The 26,591-nt window shown below is 40.6% G+C and overlaps 1 protein-coding gene and 1 non-coding gene across 4 annotated transcripts in view; both read left to right on the top strand.

The window, feature by feature from the left end:
- Positions 1-26,591, top strand: part of LOC122554210 (dihydropyrimidine dehydrogenase [NADP(+)]-like) — a 735,384-nt gene that overhangs the window by 197,730 nt on the left and 511,063 nt on the right. The gene's annotated exons all lie outside the window — the stretch shown is intronic.
- LOC122554813 lies at positions 15,271-15,462 on the top strand. Its single transcript, XR_006313098.1, has one exon. It is a non-coding gene; the product is annotated as a U2 spliceosomal RNA (small nuclear RNA).

The following is a 26,591-nucleotide window of genomic DNA, read 5'->3' as shown; positions in this document are numbered from 1 at the left end:
GCCCTGTTGTCGTGGATCCACCATCTCTGTAGCAAATTATTCCTTCCAATTCTCCCAGGATATTTGACATTGTCCACTGTAGGATCTCTAGTGCAGGCATGAAGTGAAAGAATTACTATTCAAACTGTGTCTCCAAAATAGTAGTAAAAGTAGTGAACAATTTTGATTCTTCATCTATAATTATTTGCTGAAAAGCTGCTATTCACATCTAGCTGAAAATTGAACTCTTTCCCAATTTTGACATATTCTCATCCACAGGCAGTGTTGCATGAACTTTCCTGTCAACGCCTGTATTTAACTTTGTGAAATCTAGATTCTTAGCGTTGCATTTGATTTCAGCACAGCCACTAGATCTGAACACCAGTTTGTAGGCTTTGTCATAGATGAGATAACTACTTGTTTTAACGCTGAGTCAGCTTTGTGCTCTACCTTCTGCGAAAGTGGGTGAGGAACATTTCTCAGTGTGGAAAAAAAAGGTCCTTGCCTCATGATGAAAAGTAATATGATGTGTTCAGTGTTTGAAGTTCTTTAAACAATTCTGAAAAATCAATTCTAAAATCTTTAGGTATTTCTTGGCTTCTCATTTCCTCTCTTTGTAAATTAGTAGTAATTGTTTTTAGATTAGATTAGATTCCCTATGGAAACAGGCCCTTCGACCCAACAAGCCAACACTGACCCTCTGAAGAGTAACCCACTCACACCCTGTATTTACCCCTGACTAATACACCTAACACTCTGGGTAATTTAGCATGGCCAATTCACCTGACCTGCACATCAAAGGAACTCTACTTAAAAATGAAGAATCTTTAATCTGAATTACATATTAAGTTTCTGTGAATTTCATCTATTTATATTGAAGTGTGGCATTATGATTCAGTCTCATGATTTTGCAAATCCATGGAGATCTACACTTGATGGCTGCAGAAAGTCTGACTCAAACCAAACTTCAGCATCAGAAAGAACCAAAACTCCAACACGAGTACCCAGTTTAAAATATGTTCTATGTCCATCAGCTAAAATTTCTGCATACAACAGCTTCCAAATGATCCTTTCATTCTGCCCAGCAATGTCACTTCCATATCTTGCACATTTTTGATTTCTTAAATTTTTCTAATTTTTTTGGTTTCTTTTTTGTCTTCTTGCTGTGACTCCCTGCACCATTTTAAAATGAACCAAAAGTGGGGGTCTGCAGTGTTGGTGGGACAATGCAATCTTTTCCTGTCTATGTTATGGTAGCTACTGTGCCATCCTAAAGCTTCCCATCCTTTTTACATTTACAGAGTCATAGAGTCATTCACCATGGAAACAGAACCTTCGGTCCAACTAGTCCATGCTGAACATAATCCCAAACTAACTAGTCCCACCTTCTGCGAAAGTGGGTGAGGAACATTTCTCAGTGTGGAAAATAAAGGTCCTTGCCTCATGGAGACATAGAAAATAGGAGGATAGGGAGAATCTGAACAGGCTGGGGCTGTTTTCCCTGGAGCATTGGAGGCTGAGGGGTAACCTTCTAGAGGTTTACAAAATTATGAGGGGCATGGAAAAGGTAAATAGACAAAGTCTTTCCCCTGGGTTGGGGAGTCCAGAACTAGAAGGCATAGGTTTAGGGTGAGAGGGGTAAGATATAAAAGAGACCTACGGGGTAACTTTTTCACACAGAGGGTGGTACGTGTATGGAATGAGCTGCCAGAGGAAGTGGTGGAGACTGGTACAGTTGCAACATTAAAGAGGCATTTGGATGGGTATATGAATAGGAAGGGTTTGGAGGAAAATGGGCTGGGTGCTGGCAGGTGGGACTAGATTGGGTTGGAATATCTGGTCGGCATGGAAGGGTTGGACCGAAAGGTCTGTTTCCATGCTGTACATCTCTATGACTCTATGACTCTTATCTTACCAGTCTTACCCTTCACCCTGACAGGAACATTATGTTTCTGAACTCTCATCAACACACTCTTGAAAGCCTTCCACTTTTCAGGTATCCTTTTACCCACAAACACTCTACTCCAGTTAACTTTTGAAAGTTCTTGTCTCATGCCATCAAAATTTGCCTTCCTCCAATAAAAATCTTTAACTTTTATGGAAGGCTTATCCTTTTCCATAACCATTTTGAAACTAAAAGAATTATAATCATGAGACCCAGTGTTCCCCTACTTTTATTTCAGTCACCTGCGCTGCATTATTGCCCAAAAGAAGGTCTAGTTTTGTTCCTGCTCTAGTAGGAGCATCCAAACATTAAAAAATAAAATTTTGTTGAACACACTTCACCATCCAAACCCTTAACACTGTGGCAGCCCCAGTCAATGTTTGGAAAATTAAAATCATCCATTGTTACAACTGTATTATGCTTACATATAACTGAGATCTCGCTATATATTTTCACTGGACGAGAGAGGCAGAGAGAGATAGAGAGAGAGAGACAGAAACCGACCGACTTCTGGGGCGTCTTTTAGAACACCAAGACAAAGAGTGTTGCTACGCAACTATTAGACCAGTGTCCCGAGTACTCTCTAAGCTAGGTTTGTCCCAGTATTTAAGGCAAGAAAGCCCATCATTTGTCTCCTTAAAAGCTTTTCTTATTGATTTCACTGATGTACCTTGATTTTCAGTAATCTGTAGTTGGCTTATAATATACATTACACACCCAAAAATTGCATGGTAAAATCTCCTTTCAGTCCAATGGATGCCCAAACCATTCAAAAATCTTCCAGTTATTTTCTAGATAATCCTTAAATATAAATACATATTCACAATAAAATTTAAATGTATAATTCAAAAGGCAGACCAAAAGCAGAATAACCTGGCAGTATATCCTCAAGTAAATCATAGAAGGAGATAAAAGATTTTGAGAAAATAGTTATCATGGCATATTGGATCTTGAGCTTTATGAATAGAAGAATAGAGTTCAAAAGAACATACATTATGGTGAATATTTATAAAGCATTGATTTAGCCGCAACTGGAATATTAGCTGAGTTCTTCTGATCAGGGTCAGAAAACTTACTTCCGATTCAGAACAAAATCATACATTTATAAATGTTCTCAAATCAACTTTTATCACAAGGAGCCATCTCAGCTGAAGCAGTGCAGTCTCGGTCAGATGTCGATGTGGCAAGCCATGGAGAGAGTTAGAGGTGAAACCATATCCCTTTTTCAACATTACTGTGTTCCAAATTTTGAAGTCCTGAAACCACTTTGACAACAAAGATCATTGAGGGACTGGAGTGCAATGTGAGCGAACAGATAGAGTGTTGGAGGGGATGGGGGATTACAGGGTGTCCTGTGAAACAGTCAGAGTGCCAGCTGGGTGAATAAATAGTGTGGCATTTGGGGGCTAGGGTGCCAGGTATATGAGGGACTAGGTGCCAGCTAGGGTAGGAGATGGGGCTAAGGTGCGAGTGAGATGGCCTGTTTGGGTGGGTTATGAGTGTGGGTGGTATGCAATGTCTGAGTACACTGGGCAGGTTAGGGGAATGGGGTCTTGAGGACTGGAGGTATCCTGTAAGTTTGTGTGCATGGGAGAGTCTCAGGAGGAGAGGGTTGATCAAGTTCTGTGACAGGAACCAGGTGTCATGGGAGGATGGAGAGAATACAGCAAGTGGAGACATCTTGGTATTCTTGGAGGTAGTCAGTGCTGGTTGGGGGTGGTTTGATTCATTTCCTGAAGTGAGATTGTAATTCTTCTAACCTTTTCTGAGTAGTCAATTAGTTTAAGTCAGTCAGAACACTCTGAAGTCTCCGACTCTAACTCTTTTCCATGGTTCCAGATGCTAGGTCATTGTCCAATAGAAGTTTAAACTTTCAAGGCAATTCTTGTTTAGTCAGCTGCGTCAGGATGTCCGCAAAGTCCTAGCAAACAACACTGTCTATGTCTCCACAATTACCTTCAATTTGGAGGAGTGGGTCCATTATGCCCAGTCTGAGCACCACACTTATATAAAGACGTGTAGATATTAGACAGGGTGCAAAAAAGATTAGTGGGACAAGGACTTCAGTTATGTGGATAGGATGGTGAAGCTGGGATTGCTCTCCTTAGAGAAGTTCATGAGGAGATTTGATAGAGACATTAGGAGTCACGAGAGGTCTGGATGCTACAGATAGGGAGAAAGAATTTCTATTGGTGGAAGGATTGAGAGCCAGCTGACACTGATTTCAGGTGATTGGTAAAAAGAACAAGAGGTGACATGAGAAAATACTTTCCTGTTAAGAGAATGGTGCGAATCTGGAATGTACTGCTTGAGACTGTTGTGGAGACAGATTACATTGTGACTTTCAAAAGGGAATTGAATCATTATCTGAAGAGAAAAACCATCGTGGAGCTGGAGGGAAGCAGCAAGGGGAGTGGAACTACCTGAGTTGCTGTCACAGAGAATGGCACACACAAGTCTGGCTTAAGTGGGCTCCTTCTGTGCTGTAATTCTAAATCTTGTACTCATCCTCTTTCTCCTGTGGAGGAGTAGATCTGTCGGTAGCATAGTGTGGCCACACTTGCTGCTCAAGTTATTTTTGTTGCTGCTGATCTGGATCATTTGAGGTTTGAAATCGAGCAGTGTAGGTGGCATCCATTCGGGTGATATATCGAAAATTGAAAATGGTGATCAGCCTCAAAAATCCACAATCAAGCCAAATCTGCTCCAATGCAGTAGAATTAACTTCAAAAGGAGGACAAGATTTCTGAACAGAACCTAGGCAAAGAAGCTGAAATCAGGCTGCAGTGCTTTAGGGATTCTTTTGCCTCCAATTTATTCAGCATCCTTAATTGCTGCTGTGTTCTTGACTCGCTTATGCTGGTGAGTTTCAGAAAGCCTGGGAAACTCATGCACCCACAGTTGAAATTGAAAGACCCTGTTAACATAGCTGTTAATTATTGCTTGGCATCATTGAATTGGCAACCGACAAATTTAGGCAGTTTTTCACACCCGGCCAAACGTGCTACAGTTAACTGCTTAAGCTGGAGGGTTGGAGATGTCTGATAGGTTGCCAATTTTAGAGCTTTTAACCATCCGCTCCCTTTCAAACCTACTTGCTCTTTGAAGTTAACATTTGTTCCCCCAGATGCCAACTTGTTTATGATGCTGGCCTATTTTCTCACTCATCCAATCCGAAGACTGTCTTCCCTATCTTGTTTCACAATGTGGCAGAAAAAATAAGTCTGGACATGAAGCATTATGTGTGTGCTTTCAGCCGAAGTTAAACATCACAGTTTGCTGAATTGTACCGTAAAATAAAACCTTTGAATTGATGGCTGCATTTTTTTCATTATTTCTGTCTATAGTACATATCTATAAGTCATTTATACATAAAGTTACTAAGTAAAATACTAGTTCTCTGTATGTTTCAACGTACAACAATAGGTCTAAGACCTGTTTCAAGAGATCACCAGCTGTTATTGCAAACAGCGTTTTCAAGTAACGCTGAGCTTTATTCTGATCTGGTACGCTATGAAGATTTACTGCAGGGCAGACAAGCAAGGAATCCTAAGAAGTCAAACCTCAGAAATATGTTTAAATGGGATGCCTAATTCTACGAGTCTTTATGCTAATTTAACATTAATTTGCACCGTATTCTAATTACATTTGTTTCTGAAGGCCTTTAAATTTGAAAGTACTTTGGTCATTTGACTGACATTTCATATATTTGTATATCGCAAAGTCTTCCTTTTTCATTTCAAACAGACTGTAAATATGAAAACAAAAATACAGAAAATATGCTCTTTGTGTAAATGCTGCAAAATAACTTTTTAAAATTGAAATGGAAACTGTTTTACAGTTGATTTTAAGGAATACTATTTTGGATCGCATTTTCAATTTGACTCGTACTGCAGTGGCAAAGTTGACATGAATCGCTTGATTAAAGACATCTTTTATTTTTACTATAATTGAAATTATGTGGTCCCTGCCGTCTTGCGGTGATGTACTAATCAGCACAAGACCATAATACAGTTTTCCATGGAATAATAAGAAAAGCACAGCAGGAACTGTAGTGTTTTTCTTCGATAATTTATTACATCCACATACAAACTCTAGTGCTACTGGAGACTAAAATAACTAATTTGCCTCTTTTGCCTGGTTTGTGAAAGTGAAAGTACTAGTCAGTTATAAAGTGTTGAAATTTTGCTTCTGGTGCTATCTTTTTAAATGTACTATTTAGGGATTTAAATATTTTTGCTGATTTGGTAGGACTAGTATGATATTTCAATAGATATGGAAATTCTTCACCATTTTCACTGAATGTTGAGTCGTTCTCTCTTCCTTTCTGGGTGGTTGTGTAGTTTTCTGTCTCTGGATCTTTCATGCTCATTTTCATTCTCCATTTAACTTTCAATGTTTTTTCTCCTCCTGGGTTTCACACTTCCTCTTGCATCGTCCCTCTCATTGTCTTTGTTTCTTTTTCTCTCTCTCTCTTTGTCCATTCTATTTTTATCATTTCTCTCCTTCTCCCACCTTTATTTATTTCTTCTATCTCCAATTGCTTCTTTTATTTATGTTGCATCTCTTTTTGCTTCTATATTGTGATCTTTATCCTGTCTATTTCCAACTCTCCTATATATTCTGTCTCTATATACTTCCTGGTTTTGTTATATTTTTGCACTAGTTTCTGTTCATTGACAACCATCAGTGTAATGGAATATGTAATGTTCAGCACTGTTCATAGCTTCTCAGATACTGAAGCAGTCCATGTCCATTTGCAGCAAGACCTAAACAATATCCAGTTTTGGGCTGACAAATGGCAAATAAAATTCTTGATATATAAATGGGAATGCCACAACTTACAAATTTCCCTTCAAGCACTCACGATTCTTACTTAGAAATATATTGCTGTTCCTTCATTGTTGCTGCATCAAAATCCTGGAACTCTCTCCCTGAGGGCATTCTGGGTGTATCAACACTAGATGGACGACAGAAGTTCAAGAAGGCAACTCAGCATGTCTCCTCAAGAGCAACCAAGGCCAGCCAGCAATGCCCATGTGCCATGAATGAATAGAGCTAAACTCTCCCACGCTCATGAATTCTTTCTTATATGGTTATGTTTCATGTGGAGGGCATGGTGGCTCAGTGGTTAGCACTGCTGCCTCACAGCACCAGGATCCCAGGTTCGATTCCAGCCTCAGGGGACTGTCTGTGTGGAGTTTGCACATCCTCTGCATGGGTTTCCTCCCACAGTCCAAAGATATGCAGGTCAGGTGAGTTGGCCATGCTAAATTGTCCATAGTGTTAGGTACATTAGTCAGAGGGGGGTGGGTTACTCTTTGGGTCGGTGTGGGCTGGTTAAGCAGAAGGGCCTGTTTTCACACTGTAGGGAATCTAATATATTGTTATCATTTAGGAATTTGGACTTTCAAATGAAGGTAAATAAACATTGATTTTAATTCTGTGAAAGTGACTTTTTATGAGGTCATAAAGTAACTTCAAATTGTGCGTTCAAACAAAATTTCCCAGTAAGTATGTAACTTAAGTTAATGATTGTGTCAGCTGACTTGACGAAACATTTATGAAGTTGAATTTTAACAACATATAGGAGAAATCAAATAGACAGAGGCTACTAATAGATTGAATTAGGAAGAAATCATTGTAGAAGGAAAGTTTTTCTAACTTTGTGTAAATCCTCAAGCTGTCAGAACTGAAAAGGAGTCCAGGCCATCAGAATTGAGGAGAGATCCAAGTTATCAGAACCCAAAAGAATAATTTAAATGAGAAAACTGCTGGGATAGGAATGGAATTTCACCTGCATTGAGTGACTGTAAAGGATTTTGCTGAGGAAATGGTTGATAATTTTCTTTTTCTTTTGTTTATGTTAAGATCTTTCTATGTTGTCTTTTATAGAGAGTTTTTTTTGTATAATAAACACAGATCTTTTGTTGAAAGAACTCTGTCAGCCTGGCATGAACATGCTCGTGCCTGAACGCCACAACAAGCTAAGTGCAAAACTAAAACTTACAATCTACCTAGCCAGATTTCTCTTGGGAATCTGGCTTGTCAGCATTGCCATCAGCTGCCATCATAGCACTTCATTTGACAAAGGGTCAGTTAGACTCAAAATGTCAACTCTTTTCTCTCCTTACAGATTCTGCCAAACCTGCTGAGATTTTCCAGCATTTTCTCTTTTGGTTTCAGATTCCAGCATCCGCAGTAATTTGCTTTTATAACACTTCATTTACCTTTGTTGATTCTTACAGTTATTTTATTTCCTTTTGCTGCTTCATCAGTTTATCCCACATGTACATTCAATCTATTCCTCCATCTGCTTTGATCATTTCTCTTTCCCTTGCTGAAATTTTATGTCTGTCATCTGGCATGTCTCTGGGAGATGTAGGGTGCAGTATAGGATGAGGAGAGGGTAGAAGTTGCCATGCTCATGACCTTCCTGCCTCTGCTGGGCTTAATCAGATGTGGTGAGTTGCCTATCTTCCCCTAGGTCTGTCAACATCCTTTAATGGTCTATTTAGGAGCTCTTTCATTCACTGATACTTCACCAGCTTTGGGAGGGAGCCCACAGCATGTAACAAGGCTGCCAGGATTGTCAGAGATGTTAAGGGCAAAATCCCTTTGAACTCCCACCACACACTACCTCCCTCCAACATCTCCCTACCCTACCAAACACCACCTTACTTGCATGATCATTACTTCTCCAAATTTCCCCACTGTCTTTGTGTAGACTTCAGTCCTCATCTCTCTTTCCCTTGCATACTTCTTAAGTTGTTTTATACACACTGTCTCTCTTTTCTCATTGTCTCACTTCGTCTGTCTTTATTTCTCCATCTGTGGTTTTTACGTAACATTTGTACTATTTTGAATCAGAAGGCAGCTGGAAGGGTAGGTAGAGAAAATACCAACTAAAAAAAAACTTTAAAAATTCTATGCTGAAGAAATCATTAAAACTGAGGTGAGTCAAATTCTCAGAGTTGATGGCCATTCCTACTAACGCAGTAACAACTCCATTTAAATAATGCACGTGCTAAGCTGAAGTTCTGGACTTGTAACTTCAGATTAGCAGAACTGGTGTATGTTTGACTGGTGATTACATCAATTGGAGTGGCTTTGGGCATCGATATAGTGCGAAATGGTGGAGCTGTGGGCAAGCCAACGTTTAACATGAAGGTAATGAGACTCTTTTCACCTGCCTGTGGGAGGCTACCATTGCAATTCTGACAGAAAGAACCAGGAATCGTACCCAGTGGAATTGCAACTGCTCAAAAACAAATCTTTTCACTGTACCTCGGTACATGTGACAATAAATCAATCGTCATCAAAATTATTTAATAAGGCCTGATAGCAAATGCTACTCCATTGAAAAACTGTGTTGTTGTTAGAAATTACCCACTTACATATTTAAACTGAATTAGAGCCTCAGCAATCTGTTTTCTGAAGACTCTAGTTTGTGCTTATGTGCATTTTCATTTTTATAAGATCTCCAGTACCTGTCTCAAGTGGCTACTCTTAAGGTTCTCTTTGAGATGAACTGGGTTCAACATTTTCTCAAGACTAGAGCGGTGCTGGAAAAGCACAGCAGGTCAGGCAGCATCTGAGGAGCAGGAAAATCAACATTTTGGGCAAAAGCCCTTCATTCCTGATGAAGGGCTTTTGCCCGAAACATTGATTTTCGTACTCCTCAGATGCTGCCTGACCTGCTGTGCTTTTCCAGCACCGCTCTAATCTTGACTCTGATCTCCAGCATCTGTAATCCTCATTTTCTCAATCCAACATACTGTAAATGTAACACAAAAATGTATTTTGCACTGGGGCTCAATCCTGATGCCTGTTATACAAACCGTGTGACCAGTAGTCAAGCAGCATATACATAATATGGTGTGACTATAACTGCTGTTTAAATAGCTTTTGCCATGGACTACTTGTGGAAATCAGCCAGTATAAGGTTTAGGAATCTTAAAGTCTAAAACCCTTTTACTTAAATAATCTAAATTCCAAAGTCTTATTTATAGCAATATGTCCTTAGTTGTGATTGACCTAAATAAATACAAATAACCAGCATTTATGAATCAAATGGAATTTATTGAGGAAGATCTGATAAATACATAACATAAACAAGCCAGGAAGATAACATTAAACTTTCTTAACCTAAAGGCCCAATATTCCTTCCCCGTTTTCAGCACAGATTATGCCATTCTTCACAGTGCTGGTACATTGAACCATGTATCAGAAAATAACACCGCAGAAGTCAAAGTATAACTGTGCTTTAAAAAAAATTGAGTTTCCAACTCACATTTCTAATTTCGAAAATTTCCCATTCCTTGTGAGGATATAGTTCAAGTTAACTCTTTCCTTTGGCTTAAGATGAATGTCATCAGGTGTAACACTATCTCCGTAGCTGCAGTCATTTGGCTAAACTGATTATATTATTCTGTAAGTCCCGGGAACTAATGTTTCACTGTGTGAATAAATGGTACATCCTCTTAGAGTCAGAAAACTTATACAAATCATATTGCATCTTCTTATCATTTACTACCATGATGACCATATCCACTTATATATTACAAGAAACTAATGCACTTAAAATCAAGAGTTTCTAGCAGAATGTCAGGGTGTTTTTTTCAAAAGAAAAACAAAAATAGAAATTACTGAAGAAACTCAGCAGATCTGGCAGGAGTTATGAAGAGAAAACAGTCCAAGATGCTCCCAGACCTACTGAGTTTCTCCAGCAATTTCTGTTTTTCTTTGTTTCAGATTGCCAGCATCTGCAGTTCTTTGCTTTATGTGACTTTCCAAAATATGGTTGTTCTGTTCTACTGATCTAATGTGTTATCAAACTAACCTCTGTGCAAAGTACATCATTTTTATTTAGATGTTATAGTTCAGTTGTTTCAACCAAGACTCCTTCATACATTTAGGCTGTTTAAGTGAGCAAGACCAGTTCTTCACAAATAGCTACTTTTAAGCTAACTGTCTGTCGAGCAGAAATTCAAATTAAGCTGTTTAAAAATATAATTATAGTGATATACTAAGATTTTACTTCAAATTAATATAGAACCCACAATCATACATCTATGGTGGGTTGTGGTGATGACTGCACTAATAAAGTGGCTGGATCACGAAATGCAGATGTGGATGTCGAGATGTGTTATTTTGTGCCTATTTTCAGGCTGAAACCAGGCTTGAGAGTGAGAGGACCACATGATGGCGGAACTTGAGTCATCAAAAACAATCAGCCTTCACATTACAGGAACCAGTCTGGCACTGAGTGTTAATTTTGTCAGTTGAGGTTAAGTGGAGGTGGAGGACATTAATTGGATACATAATGGTGTAAATATAAAGGGTGCTTGTGGAACAGTGGTTGTGACCCTACCTCTGAGGCAGGAGATCTGGGTTCAAGTTCCCATCTGCTCTAGAGATGTGCAATAATATTTCTGAAAATTCGAAAATACCTCAGCATAAGAAAGGTACTTAGCTGACACATTGGGAGAGTGGAGTCAGGAGATTCATACTCGTAACCTTTCAATCTGAGAAAAAATTTATCCCAAGTAAGACTGACTCTGGTTTGTTCCTTCCATCAGGAATATAACCAAAGACAATGAACCAGTTAGAGCAAAATGAAGCAGTCAAGAATAGTAGCTGAGGGCTTTATATTAACTCTAGAGAAATGGATGTTGACATCAGAGTGAAAGGGGAAAATGTGTCTGGCAACAGTCTGGAGTTATAGTGTGTGTCCCGTGGAGCTTTTCTGGTCCTCTAGGCTCTGTTTTTATCACACCAGATGAGGAAAAATATGTTTCATTTCTACTGGCATTTCTATGTTTTCAAATTGTAATGTTTTGCCATTTCAGGAACAAATCTTTACCTGAAACATTTAAGGGTGCCTTGTGTTTGATTGCCTCGGTGACAGTGATATTATAAACAATTATTCACTGGAAGAAATTATCCTTCAATGATCTATAATTCACATAGTCCAGAATTATTGAATATTGGCAATGTTGCCAATCAAATCCACAGTGATGAGAGAGAAATATTCCATGTATTTGCATTGATGGAATCTTGTTGTTTTTAGATACTTGATGTCATCTCTGAGGATGGCGCTGAATAAAGGGCATTTATAGAGTAAAGGTTTAACCACATTATTACTTTAAGAATAGCTATGAGCTATACCATGATGTTCTCAGACTGCACAGAGTATAGATGCTATAGGAAGGATAGAAAGGGGGCAAGAGAGGAGGGACAGCAGTGTTTTTGATTAAGGATCACATTACAGCTTCACTCAGGAAGAATGTTGAGTGAAGTTATATAGATGAAATTGAGAAAAAGGAAAAGAATGATCCCCTTATTGGGATTGTACTCTAGGCCCCCTTATATTCAGAGGGAAATTGAGAAGCAAATATGAAAGAAGATCTCAAAATATCTGTAAGAATAACAGGATTGTAATTGTAGGAGATTTTAACTTTCCAAACGTAGACTAAGACTGCCGTAGTGTTAGGGGCTAGGATGGAGAGGAATCTGTTAAGTGTGTAACAGAGCATGATTCAGTATATGGATATACCTACTGGAGAAGGAGCAAAACATGAACGTCTGTTGGGAAATAAGGCAGGGCAAGTGATTGAGGTATTGGTGGAAGAGCACTTTGGGGCCAGTGATCAAAATTCTGTTAGTTTTAAATAGTGATGGAAAAAGACTGACCTGTCCTAAATGTTAAAGTTCTGAATTGGAGGAAATTGAATTTTGACGTTATTAGGCAAGAAATTTCAGGTCAATTTTGGGAGAGGCTATTGGCAGGTAAAGGGATGGTTGGAAAGGGAGAGGCCTTCAAAAATGAGATAATGAGAGTTCAGAGACAGAATGTCCCAGTTAGTACAAAGGGCAAGACTGGTAGGTGTAATGAATGCTGAATAATTAATTAAATTGAGGTTCTGGTCAAGTAAAAAAAGGAGGCATATGAAAGATATAGACAGCTGGGATCGAGTGAATCCCTAGAAGTGAATAAGGGCAGTAGTGGTATACTTGAGAGGGAAATCAGGAGAAGAAAAAAGGGACATGAGATAGCTTTGGCAAATAGGGTTGAGGAGAATCCAAGAGATTTTACAAATACATTAAGGGAAAAAGAATAACTAGTGAGAGATTAGGGTTGCTTAAAGATCAACGAGGCAGCTGACGTGTGGAAGTACAGGAGATGGGTAAAATACTAAACAAGGGTTTCGTATATATATTTACTGTGGAGAAGGATATAAAAGTGAGAGAACTTGGCGAAATAAATTGCGATATCTTGAAAAGTATCTATAATACAGAAGAGGAGGTCAAGGGCCCCTTGCTGAGATATTTACATTATTAGTAGCCACACGTGAGGTGCAACAAGAGTAGAGGTTGGCTAACGTGGTGCCATTATTGAAGAAAAGTAGTAAGCCAAAGCCAGGGAACTAAACACTGGTGAGCCTGATGTCAGTGATGGATACTTTGTTGGAGGGGATTATGAGGGACAGAATTTACATGCACTTGGAAAGGGAAGGACTGATTAGACATAGTTAACATGGCTTCGTGCGTGGGAAAATGTTTCTCACTAATTTGATTAAGTTTTTGAAGATGTGACAAAGAAGATTGGTAAAGGCAAGACATCAAAATGTTCTTCAGCAATGCATTTGACAATTTTCCGCATAGGAGACAGGTTAGCAAGGTTTAATCACAGGGAATCCAGGGGGATCTAGCCAATTGGATACAAAATTGGCTTGAAGGTAGGAGACAAAGGGTGGTGGTGGAGCTTTGGTTTTTGGACTGGAGCCCTGTGACCAGCGGTGTACCACAAGAATCGGCACTGGGCCCACTGCTTTTCATCATTTAAATAAATGATTTGGATGTCAGTAGAGGAGGAATGGTCAGTAAGTGTGCAGATGGCACCAAACTTGGATGTGTATTGGACAGTGAAGAAGGTTACCTCAGAGTACAATGGGACCTTAATCAGATGAGCCAATAGGCTGAGAAGTGGCAGATGGAGTTTAATTTAGATAAATGTGAGGTGCTGCACTTTGGTAAGGCAAATCAGGGCAAGGCTTATACAGTTAATGGTTGGGGATTGTTGCTGAACAAAGGGATTTAGGGATGCAGGTGCATACTTCCTTGAAAGTGGAGTTGCAGGTAGACAGGGTGGTGAAGGTAATGTTTAGCATGCTTGCCTTCATTGGACAGTGCATTAAGTATAGGAGTTGTGATGCCATGTTGCAGCTGTACAGGATATTGGTTCGGCTACTTTTCAAATATTGCATTCAATTCTAGTCCCTCTGCTTTAGGAAAGATGTTATTAAACTTGAAAGGGTTTACAAGGATGTTGCTGGGATTGGAGGGTTTGCACGATGGGGAGAGGCTGAGTAGGCTGAGCCTTTATTTTCCCTGGAGCTTGGGAGTCTAAGGGATGACCTTATAGAGGTTTATAAAATCATGAGGGACAGGAGGGATCATGAGAGATGAACAGCCATGGTATTTTTCCCAGGGTAGGGGAGTCCAAAACTAGAGGGAACAGGGTTAAGGTGAACAGGAAAAGATTTAAAAGGGACCTGAGGGGCAACTTTTTCATGCAGTGGGTGGTTTGTCTCTGGAACGATCTGCCAAAGGAAGTGGTGGAGGCTGGACAATGACTATGTTTAATAGGCATCTGATGGGACCTGTGTCAGTCAGAATGCAGAGATACCATCTCTTACTGTCTTTTGTATATAGTTATTTTCAATAAACCTTGCCAATATTGACTCATCAGACTGTGGATCTAATCTTACTGCATGGTGACAGCAGGGACCAGATGCACAAAATGAGTGGCAAGCAGCATAGAGCGCATGAAGTGGAGCTCCCACCTATCACAGGAACCCATGTCCTTCAATGCATGTTGTCTCCCATCTTTGTCTGTTTACTTGCTTTTTTCATAATTAGTCTCTTCATAAATATAGAAATATCTGCTTTCAATTCTGGCATCCTGCCACCAGTCTACACAACTGTCTTCCTCAAATGTCCGACCCAATGCCTGATAGCCTGGCTTGACTTTCAGTGAGCAGACCCCTAAGACCATTAGCCCACTGTTTTGATCGAGGTGGAAGCACAGCCCCAACTGATGCATGACCAGACCACTGATTGAACTCTGTGTTTTCCCCTTACATGTATCTGATTCTCGGAAGGTGGCCAGGAAAGTTGAAGCAGTTGTTAAGAAAGCTTATAGGATCCTTGAGTTTGTAAATAGAGGCATAGTGTTTTAAAGCAAAGAAGGGATGTTGCATCTCTACTAATAGAATAAAACATTACAGCGCAGTACAGGCCCTTCGACCCTTGATGTTGCGCCGACCTGTGGAACCAATCTGAATCCTTCTCGGCCTTTTGGCTCGGAATATGTGTAGTTTCTGTTCTTATCAGTTTAATCGCTGATATCTCCCGAACGTGGGAGTGTTTGTATTAAATGGATTTTTGGAGCAGGGAGATGGCTTAAGGGCTTGCTCTGTCCCCTCCATGTATCAGCCTGGTATTGCAGTGTTTCCAGGAATGGTGCAGCCAATGCCTACTACCCAAGTTCAAAAGCAGGTTAATGGAATGTGAATCGCTTGCCTTTGCTAGTTTGCCGTGTTGATTGCAGTGATTGTTCCAATCTGAATCCTGTCTATCCTACACTATTTCATCCATTTGCTTATCCAATGACCATTTAAATGATCTTAAAGTTGGCAACTCCACTACTGTTGCATGCAGTATGTTCCACACTCCTACTACTCTGAGTTAAGAAACTACCTCTGACATCTGTCCTACAGCTATAATCCCTCGATTTAAAGCTATGTCCCCTTGTGCTAGCCATCACCATCTGAGGAAAAAGGCTCCCACTGACCACCCTATCTAACCCTCTGATTATCTTATGTCTCAATTAAGTCGCCTCTCAACTTTCTTCTCTCTAACAAAAATAGCCTCAACTCCCTCAGCCTTTCCTCATAAGACCTTCGCTCTATACTAGGTAACATCCTAATAAATATCCTCTGAATCCTTTCCAAAGCTTCTACATCCTTCTTATTATGCGGTGATCAGAACTGTACACAATACTCCAAGTGCGGCCAGTTTCTTACAGCTGCTGCATGCTCTCGTGATTCCAAAACTCAATCGCTCTACCAATAAAAGCTAACACTGTATGCCTTCTTAACAACCCCATCAACCTGGGTGGCAACTTTCAGGGATCTATGTACATGGAATCATTGGTCAGACCACATTTGGAGTATTGTTTTCAGTTCTGGGTACCTTATTTAAGAAAAGATTTTAAACCCTTGGAGTGTGGTCAAAGGAGATTTACTAGAATGAGACCAGGATGAGAGATTTTCAATACAATGAATGAATGATTAGAGATTATAGGAATGATTAGAGAAACTAGGCTTACTCTCCTTGGAGCAGAGAAGATTAAGAGGTGACATTAATGAGGCATTCAAAATTATGAACAGTTTTGACAGGGTAAAGAAGGATACAGTCAGTTCTTCTATTACACGTTAGTTCCATTCTCATGCAATCCCATGTTATTAGAAAATTGTGTAATATCAGCGCCATTTAAACTAATGGGGCCGGAATCATGTTGTAACGAATACATGCTTTGAAAGTTTGTGCTTTAAGAATGGTGTCCCCAAGAACAAAGAACGAAGAAAATTTACAGACCAGGAACAGGCCCTTCGGACCTTCAAGCCTGTGCCAATCCAAATCCACTGTCTAAGCCTATCGCCCTATATCCCTCTGCTCCCCACCTACTCATGCATCTGTCCAGATGCAACTTAAATGTGCTTGCCTCTACTACCTCTGCTGGCAACACTTTCCAGGCACCTAATACCCTATGTCAGTAAGTAGGGGGTCACATTTTCAAGGTTGTCAACAAGAGAGTTTGGCGTGAGATAAGGAGAAGCTTCTTTACTCAGAGAATTGTTAGGATTTGGAAAGTGCTGCCTGGGAGAGAAGGTGGAGGGGGATTCCATCGGAGGATTCAAAAGGTTATATTTTGGAAAGTGACTACAGAGATAGGGCTGGAGAATGGGACTGCACAGCAGGTCAGGCAGCATCCAAGGAGCGGGAAAGTCAACGTTTCGGGCAAAAACCCTTCATCAGGAATGAGGCTGGGAGCCTCCGGGGCGGAGAGATAAATGGGAGGGAAGTGGGCCTGGGAAAAAGGTAGCTAAGAGTACTATAGGTGGATGGAGGTGGGGATGGTGGTGATAGGTCAGAGGGGAGGGTGGAGTGGATGCATGGGAAGGGAGATTGTCAGGTAGGACAAGTCATGGGGACAGTGCTGAGCTGGAAGGTTGGAACTGGGTAAGGTCAGGGGAGGAGAAATGGGGAAACTGGTGAAGTCCACATTGATGCCCTGGGGTTGAAGTGTTCTGAGGCGGAAGATGTGGCGTTCTTCCTCCAGACGTCGGGTGATGAGGGAGTGGCGGTGGAGGAGGTCCAGGTTTGCATGTCCTTGGCAGAGTGGGAGGGGGATTTGAAATGTTCGGCCATGGGGCAGTGGGGTTGATTGGTGAGAGTGTCCCGGTGATGTTCCCTAAAGCGCTGTGCGAGAAGGTGTCCAGTCTCCCCAATATAGAGGAGACTGAGGTAGAACGCCACATCTTCCACCTTAGAGCACTTCAACCCCAAGGCATCAATGTGGACTTCACCAGTTTCCTCATTTCCCCTCCCCCCACCTTACCCTATTTCTAACCTGCCAGCTCAGCACTCTCCTCATGACCTGTCCAACCTGCCAATCTTCCTTCCCACCTATCTGCTTCACCCTCCTCTCTGACCTAACACCTTCATCCCCATTTCTATTCACCTATTGTATTCTTAGCTACTTTCTCCCCAGCCCCACCCCTCCCATTTATCTCTCCACCCTGGAGGCTCCAATGCCTCATTCCTGATGAGGGGCTTTTGCTCCAAACATCGATTTTCCTGCTCCTCGGATCATGCTGGACATGCTGTGCTTTTTCAGCACGATTCTAATCTAGACACTGATCTCCAGCATCTGCAGTCCTCACTTTCACCTGGAGAATGGGACTGGCTGGGTAGTTATTTTGGGAACCTATACAGAGAATCTGAGAGGTCTGTAGTTTCCTAGGTTATCCTTTGCCTTTTTCTTAAACAAAGACATCACATTTGCAATCCTGCAGTTCCTAACTTATAATCCTGTGTTCAGCGAGGCCTGGAAAAGTTCTGTCAATTGCCCTGTTCCCTTCCCTCACTCAGCAATCTTAGGTATATCCCATGTGGACCGGATGACTCCTCTTCCTTGAGTTCTGCCAGCCTTTTTAGCACCTTTTCTTCACTTATCACTGTACTATTCAGTTGGTTGACACCCACATTTTCAAAAACAGAAGTTGCTGGAAAAGCTCAGCCGGTCCGGCAGCACCTGTGAAGAGAAATCAGAATTAACGTTTCAGGTCCTGAGGAAGTGTCACTGGACCCGAAACAGTAACTCTGATTTCTCTTCACAAGTGCAGACAGACCTGCTGAGCTTTTCCAGCAGCTTCTGTTTTCATTTCTGATTTACAGCATCCGCAGTTCTTTCAGTCTTTACCAAATTTTCAACTAGGCTATTGTCACCATCTTCTGATTTGGTAAAGACAGAAGCAAAATATTTGTTTTGTACCTCTGCCATGCCATTTGCTTCAGTGAGCAGCTTACCCTGCTTATTCCTTACGTGCGCCACCCTATCTTTCCCTAATCTTTTTACTATTTGTTTTAGCATGGCCTGCCATCCTTTCCTCATGCTTCCTCTTAGCTTTCCTTATTCCAGCCTTAGCCTCTTCTGCATTTGAGGTACTTTTCTTGATTTCTGTTGCTAATATTATTCTGGTGTGCATCATATGCCTACTTTTTCTCTCCTATCTTCTCATCAGTAACCTTAGTCATCCAGGGTACTCTTGCTTTGGATACTTCAAATTTGTTTCTTGTAGCTATGTACCCAGCTTGCACCCTCTTCATCTCTTTTTTGAAATTCTTCCATTTTTCATTGGCTGTTTTATCCACCAAAATGTGTTGCTAATCAACCTTGTCCAGTTCAACATTTAGGTGCCTATACCTGCCCTTTTTCAATCTGAGAACTTAATCATTGACTGATTTTTATCCTTTTCCAATGTAATTTTGAACCTTATTGTATTATGATTATTATTTCCCACTGCTCCCCCATGCTGACATTCTCCACTTGGCCTGTCTCATTTCCTAGGACCAGATCTAGCACAACATGCTCCCTGGTGGGACTGGAAATATACTGTTCCAGAAAGTACTCTTGCACGCACTGTTTCCCCTTTCAGGATCCACATTCTACCTTTTTCCAAGACTACCTTTGAGTAATAGAAATTGCCAACAATCACAGCCCTAATTGTCCTGTAAAATAAGATGCATTTGGATGCAGATTGGCCTCTGGCCACTCAGCATTGACATCACAATTTCACATTTCAAACATTGTCTCATTTGTCCGATCTTTCCAGAAGACCATCAGATGTAGGGATGGAACATCAGGTCCACTCAGCCACTAAGTGAGATTGCAGCTGATCAAATAATCCTCACACTGCCTTCCTGCCTTTTGCCAATAACCCTTTCTTCTCTTCCTGATTAAAAATCTATCTGCCTCAATCTTGAATACACTTCATGATCCAGCCTTGACAGCCCTTTGTGTTGTAAAGAAATCCACAGATTCACCGTCCTCAGAGAGGAGAAATTCTTTAACTCTGTCTTAAGTGGGTAACTCCCTTTTTCTGAGATTATGCCTTGAGATACTAGACTCTCCCATAATGGGGGAAGGAACCTTTCTGCATCTTCCCTGCCAAGTTCCTTAAGAATCACTGATGTGCCAGTGCCCATGTTGTTCAGGGGCTGGGCAATTTCAGACTTTATACTCATGTGGAAGGCCTTCAATCTAAGTGAGTTAGCAAGAAATTCAATGGGGAATTCAGAAGAAACTACTTCACCTGTGGAGTTGTGAGATGTGGAATAATTGAGTGTGAATGGCTTGCTGTGCATGGTTAAAAGTCTCTTGAAGTCTCTCTGATAGCTGTGTCGTTGAGTTTCACAAAATTGGTTGAGCCAGCCATTCTTAATGGACTGCAGTTTGCTCTTAGTGGACATTCTTTGCAATTTTTCTGTTACAGTAAAATTGTTACAGGAGAACAGTAAAATTGGTTGCATCGTGTGATTTTTCAGAACAATGTCTTCAGTCACTAGAGGTACTGTTGTCAGAATACAGCAGTTTCTCAGGCTAAAGTTTATTGGTTACAATAATGACTCAAGAAAGAAAGTATTTGCTTACAACAGAATTCATTCATTTTTCATTTAGCAGATTTCAAGAAAAGAATAAAACCTGAAAAATTAGGTGGCCCACTTACAATGTTTGTTGCTGAACCAAAGGTGATACATTTGTCAGATATTGCTGCAACTTAATGGAAATTCTTACACATGATTTGAATCAAAAAACCATTTGCAACATTCCAGAAGCTTTGTGCCTCGTATAATACATGGAATAAATAAGATAGAAATGTTCTATTAGTGGCTTCAGAGAATACCTGACCTCAGCGTTACAGGACAAAATGGGTAACTGTGATTGCAATCTAACAGCACTAGCCTCAAGACTAGGTCAACAATTTGCTGTTAATAGCACTAGGGGCTCACTAATGAATGCTGCTGCATGTTTTCACTGTGACAAGCAGATATTGCATATTCAAGCTCTTTTATACAGATCAATTGACTTGACTCAAGAAATGTTAGAAAAGAGCATGTAGCAAGGGGCATTGGCGATTGATGGGTATCACTGAATGATTGAAGACATATGCACAAGGCATTGGATGTAGCCAAGAATGACGACATTTACAAAACAGTGAAAACTATTAGTTTATATGTCTGATTTGTTTTCGATGATGAATCATTTTAAAAGAAAAAGTTCTTGGTTGCTTTTTGACAACAAACTGATGTTTTTCATTGCCGTAATGTTTTATGCATGATGGATATGGTCATATTTCGTCTGACTACAACAAAATTCATGTTTCCATGCACAACTGCAGAAGAACACAATGTGCTTTGAGAAACTCTTCATCTCTTTGTATTATAGGAAACATGGAAAGTGTTTTGAATAAGATGAACATTCTCCATAACAAAATATAAACCTTTATTTTCTATTCATGGTCACATCTGTTCTGCACTTTTCAAGTGCACTTAATGTAAGCACACATTCATTTAAAACAAAAAGCAGTTTTAAAGCCTGTATAGTCTGAGCACTTCTCCCATGAGGGAGAATATGACGCAAGGCTATTTGATCTTTCAGACATATCTGCTTAGTTTTTAATCCTCATTTTAAGAGCCATCTTTTTGTGCAGTCATTATTTTTGTGACAAATAGATTTCACCCCCATTTTGCTACACCTTCAGTGTTGAAGCAACATATTGCTTTTGTTCTGTCTCAACATCAAGTATATACAGTAGGAATAATGCTGGTGATTTCACAGCAATGTGGGAGTTTTGGCACTTGTAGTGAGACCACCTGGAAGAAGCAATTTTGAACTAGCGATGTGTTCCTTTCTTGCATTTATCTACAGCTGTAGGGAAATATCTGTTCAAAGAAACTTGCTGTACCATAATTTTGTTTATAATAATTGATCAGTGCTGAGTGTGTGTCAGCTCTCCTCAATCATTGAGAATCTCAGGGGCTTTCAAAGGGCATGAACAAATATTAATGCATGTATTTGAGAACACATGCTTAAAGGTTTACCACCATTCAGTCAATAGCACTGTACAAATGCAGTGGATCTATGGCTATTTGCTTAAATTTCTACTGAAAATATTGTTGAGACTGTTGCAATTAGCTTAGTATAACAACATTAGCCTAAATAAGGCTATTCAGCCTGCAGCCAGTGGTATTTCTAGCGCCCACTACAGAACAGTATCCCAAACACAGAGGACTCTCACAATCAAGAACTATGGCTGTAAGATGAATCACAAAACTTGCACTGTAAATTGATCCAGGAAAAGTGATGGCTGTGTGTATAAAATACTGAAATTCTGTTCTTAACTGGTCTCTTTACATATTGTGGGTAAACTAATGATTCAAATCTAGTTGCTTCATAACTTCAAGCTGTTGGAATATTAATCAGGCTTTCAACTTTGTAACATTATTTAAGTCAGACGAGGATAGAATTATGCTAGGCCTTGTACACCTGAATACCTGCCAATATTAATGATATTGATTCGTGCATATCCAGTGACTTGCTTGTGCATGGATTAAGTTGCAACTTGACCCAGTTAGTAGATCGCTTGTTTCTGGGTGTTGGAAATCCGAGGCTCGAATCCCTATGCATCAAAACGTATAATCTTTGCTGACACTTTAATGCAGCACAAAGACTGTGCTGTACAGTTGAAGATGCCTTCCTTCACCCAGGGCATTAATTAGAGCGGGTGCCATCCAACCTGTCTGAATGTTAAAAAAAGCACATGGCGGCAAGAAAAAAATAACCAAAATTCTCTTTATGTCCTGTTGGCTAATGTTCTCCCTTCAACTAACACCTCCCAAGCACACTACAGACCATAAATGAATAGCTGATTGGGATCCTTGCTGTTCATAAATTGACTGCTGCATTTTTCAGATAGTGCAGTGCATTTGGTTCATTGGCTGTGAAGTGGTTCAAAATACCTCAGGGACACAGTGGAATTATATATAAATGCAATGTTTCTCAAAGTTTTTGTTTTTATTATTTTCATTATTCTTTTATTTTGGGACTGATGATCCCCATTGAACTTTCATGTTTTTATGTAATCTCTGTTTCTTTAAAATGCAGTCTACGATACTTAATATTATTTGTGCTCTACAGGCACTCAGAGGAGAGTTATTTCCAGGACAGTAAATGTAATTAGAGATGTAAGGAATAACATATGTTTCGCAATATTGCCCTAGTAGAAGATTAACAATTAACCCAATAATTAAAAGAACAGGGAGCTTCAGAAGTTGTTACTGTCTTGCATGCCCTTTTCACCACATGAGTTGCAATGAATACTTTATTATGCTTGTATGAAATTCCTTTGTCCAATATTTTAATAATGTCTAATTACTTTAATTTGATGAGGTTAACACCCTTGTTAAAATAGCATAGGCAAGAATGTTATGTAAGTGCTTTTAACATATTCATTACTGATATTGCACAGTGCACAGTAGGATTTTAACACCAAAATAAGGGTGCTATTCGAGCCCATCTGGGGTGGAGTTGAAGAACTCCCCTCTATGAAAAATACTTGCCAACAAATTTGTGATGCAGCTCCTGTTGGATTTAATTCAAAATAACTGTGTTGCAATCACCGATATTTATAATCAATATCTAATTTTAGAAATTAGATGTAAAAATGATATTGGTTATTTTACGTCAGTAGCTTGCATAAATGTAAATGGCATTTTTGAAAACTATGCTGATAAATCATCTTTTACAAGATGCACAATTTCCCATGCATGTACTGTGAGGAAATAAGAGCCCAGAGTGAGAGTTACCAAAAACATGCCCAGAAATAAATGTGTAAGACCACCTTCTGAGCTACTGACTCACAGTCATCGTTCTTTTCTTCTCAACATTTTAAGATAGAGGCAGGTTGCAAAATTCAATAATCCCCTCAACAGTCACTGATCATGCTGTGGGATTATCCTGTGCCTGTTGCTTCCAAAGTAGGCACTCTGCTAACTTTGCACTTCCTGTTATTTTACATGATGATAGCATGAAGCAAGGAATAAGCATGCTGTTGAGTGGCTGCCCATCTGGGGTTGGAGGGGGGGGCATGCAAAATGTGACAAATTAGCACGATTTAATGCTAGCTTATGCTAAGCGAAACCACCCTTATTAATGGAGTTTGCAGGGTCATAGCAGTTTAGCAATCTGTGCTGCAACACATGGCCAGCATTGAGGAGACACTGGCCTGAGAAAGTGGCAGTACACACACCTGCTGTTTTCTCTCAGGATGACAACATTTTTCCTCTCCACCAATGTCCTTGCTTATACGAGACAGTCAGCTAGACCGTACGAGATGGAGCAGTCCAACGCTGGGCAAATTTGGGCTGGACCTGCCTGAGGTCATCCTGCAAGGTTATCTGCAGCCATCCACCAGCCTTGCTGCAGCTACGGTTAGGGAGCACATGACCAAACAAATGAACATGGAAAGAGGCACCAAAACAATGCAGAAGAATTATTAATAGATGTCAGTATGCAGTATCGCATGGATTGATTTATATAGTTGGCTTGGAGTATTTATTTGTTTGGACTTTTATGTTTGCGTTGGGCCTAGGTGGATACTGTGATCATCAGTTACAGAGAGAATGTGAAGTGTAGGACTGTTGCTGAATAAAGACTTGGGGCTGGTTTTACTGGCTTCTCAGTCAGATAAGTGAATCTTAAGTAGTTCAGTCTCAAAGAGCTGAGTAAACTTGACTCCCTCCCCAGTTGGTCACTGTGTAGCTGTTGGATAGGGTGATGTTCTCATGATGATAAAGCTTGCTATACCGCCAATGTTAAGTAGCAGCAGTGTGCACCATCTACAAGATGCATGGCAAATGGTCCACCAAGGCTGCTTCAATTGTATCTTTCAAACCCATGACCTGTACCATCTCGAAGGACAAAGGTACTTAATACATGGGAGCATGCAAGTTCCCCTCCAAGCCAAACACCATCCTGTTATGGAAACACATTGCCATTCCTTTAGTGTCACTGGGTCAGAATCCCACATTGATCTCCCTTATAATACTTTGGGTTTCCCATCCAAAATGGAATGCAGTGGTTCAAGAAGGCATTCACTCCTACCTCAAGGGCAACATAGGGATGGGTCTTAAATGCTAGCCTAGCCAGCAGTGCCCACATCGCATCAATAAATTTTTTAAAGCTGTGAAGTGTGGAGCATGTTAATAAGTTTTGGTATGTGCTCCACCAAAGTAATGCAGAGTACCTCCAAATTGTCCAGTCTGCAAAAGTATTATTTAACCAGCTTCCCTGAGTTTGTATAGCAGCATGGAATTCTCTGCCCAGTGAAGTAGTTGAGGCTTCCTCAGTAAATGATTCTGAAGCTAAGATAGATAATTTTTTGAACAGTAAAGGAATTACGGGATATGGTGGGGGGGGGGTGGGGGGGGGGGTGGTGGGGGGGAAGGTGGTAAGTGGAGCTGAGGCCACGAGAAGATCAGTCATGATGTTATTGAGTGGCAGAGAAGGCTCAAAGGGCCAGATGGCCTACTCCTGCTCCTAGTTCTGATGCTCTTATGTTCTTTCATTAGATACACACTGTTCAGGAGTGTTGCTTGTGCCCCCCGATTCATTACTCATGACCCTAAAGAATGGCTCTTAGTTGTGTTGTAATCTAACCCACATCTGTCTTGCTTGTTGAAGTACAGATGGCACAGTAACCTGCTATCCTATGAAGGTATCTTTCATCTTGGATGTTCATAATGCGCCGAACATGGTCACAAACCACCTGGCCACCAAATGCACAAAATGATTTCTGCTTATGGTATATCTTAAAGCTGACATGAAGTGACCACCAAGTCTATGACTGCAATCAGTGGTACCATTGGGAAGTCTGCAAGCTTAACAAAGGCCTGCGTTAACTCTATTTATCATAAGAGCAATACACTGCAGTGGTTGGAGATCTGAAATAAAACCAGAAATTCCTGGAGAAACTTGGAAGCTCTAGCAGCATCTGTGGAGAAAAATAGAGTCAATGTTACAGATCACTTGTTGGATAAGGACGTCCTCACTGAATTCTGCCAAGCAACTAGAGTTTTGGGCCCTGTATCTCACGAAGCATGTGCTGGCCTTGGAGTGGGTCCTTGGAGAGGGAGCACAAGAAAGATTCCCGGGATGAAGGGCTCGTCATATAAGGAGTGGTTCAGGACTCTGAGTCTATATTTGATGGAGTTTCAAAGGATGAGTGGGGATCTCATTAATACTTAGATAATACTGCGAGGCCTGGATAGAGTGGATATAAAGTAGATGTCTCCATTAGTAGGAGAACCTAGGATTCAAGGGCATAGCCTCAGATTGAAGGTGCAGTGACTGGAGCTGAGATTAGGTGGAATTGTATTAGCCAGAGAGTGATGAATTTATACAGACCGTGAAGGCCGAGTCATTGAGAGTATTTCAGTCAGAGATAGATAGCTTCTTGATTAGTAAGGGGATCAAAGATTATGAAGAGAAGGCAGGACAATGGAATTGAGAAACATTTTAGCCATGATAAAATGGCGAAGCAGACTTGATGGGCTTAATTCTGCTCCTATACCTTATACTGGATCAGTGGTGCTGGAAGAGCACAGCAATTCAGGCAGCATCCGAGGACAGGCAAAATCGACGTTTCGGGCAAAAGCCCTTCATCAGGAATAAAGGCAGAGAGCCTGAAGCGTGGAGAGATAAGCTAGAGGGGGGGGGGGGGGGGGAGAGAGTAGCATAGAGTACAATAGGTCAGTGGGGAAGGAGATGAACGTGATAGGTCAGGGAGGAGAGGGTGGAGTGGATAGGTGGAAAAGAAGCTGGGCAGGTCGGACAAGTCCGGACAGGTCAGGGGACCGAGTTTCTGGAGGTTAGAAGCTAGGATGAGGTGGGGGAAGGGGAAATGAGGAAACTGTTAAAATCCACATTAATGCCCTGGGGTTGAAGTGTTCCGAGGCAGAAGATGAGGCGTTCTTC

This window comes from Chiloscyllium plagiosum, chromosome 11 (assembly GCF_004010195.1).
Source record: "Chiloscyllium plagiosum isolate BGI_BamShark_2017 chromosome 11, ASM401019v2, whole genome shotgun sequence".
Taxonomy (NCBI): domain Eukaryota; kingdom Metazoa; phylum Chordata; class Chondrichthyes; order Orectolobiformes; family Hemiscylliidae; genus Chiloscyllium; species Chiloscyllium plagiosum.
Note: the sequence above shows the minus strand (reverse complement) of the source record. Positions and strands in the feature narration are given on the sequence as shown.